Consider the following 833-nt stretch of genomic DNA (forward strand, 5'->3'; position numbering starts at 1 on the left):
CAAAATCGATAAATATATCGTCAACAAAATCGATAATATCGATGGCAAAATCAGTTACAAACTGTTTAGAAAAATCGATTACAAAATAGATATCGATAACAAAAGCGATAATAATATCGATAGGAAAATCGTTAACAGTCAATAAAAGTATCGATAATAAAACCGATAAAAATATCGATGACAAAATCGATTAAAATATCGACAACAAAATCTATAAAAATATCGATACCAAAATCGATAGCGAATCGATACCAAAATCGATAAATGTATCGATAACAAAACTGATAAAAATTTCGATAAAAATATCGATCAGTACATCGATAAGTTCCGAAAATATCGACAGCAAAATCAATAACAATATCGATAACAAAACCGATAAAAATATCGATCACAAAACCGACAAAGTATCGAGTATTGTATCGATAAGTCCTGAGAATGCCGAAAATCTCCAAAATCCCGAAATAGTTCCCAGATTGAGTCTCTGTGCCTCTATCTATTTCCTTTTCTCTACAACTACCTTTATTTTAATCTTTCTTCCTCTATCTTCATCTATACTTTTATCGGTATCCTCATCGTCATCTTTATATTTATCTTTGTTTTTATTTTTATGTTTATCATATTCTTCATATACATATTCCCCTTCCCCTTTGCCCTTATATAAGAAAAGTGTTTAAATTTACCTTGGTCTTCACTTATCTTTACGAAATTTTGTTTTTTGTTTTTATTTTAACCTTTGGCTTTATACTTTTCTTTATCTATGTACGTACTCACCTGTACTTTTATTCTTGGATTCGCCGTTTTCTAAGTGTTGTTTCTCTTCAAAAAGTTTTCGC

This window comes from Rhagoletis pomonella, unplaced genomic scaffold (assembly GCF_013731165.1).
Source record: "Rhagoletis pomonella isolate Grant_MI unplaced genomic scaffold, Rhpom_1.0 Rhpom_scaffold_00005, whole genome shotgun sequence".
Lineage (NCBI taxonomy): Eukaryota > Metazoa > Arthropoda > Insecta > Diptera > Tephritidae > Rhagoletis > Rhagoletis pomonella.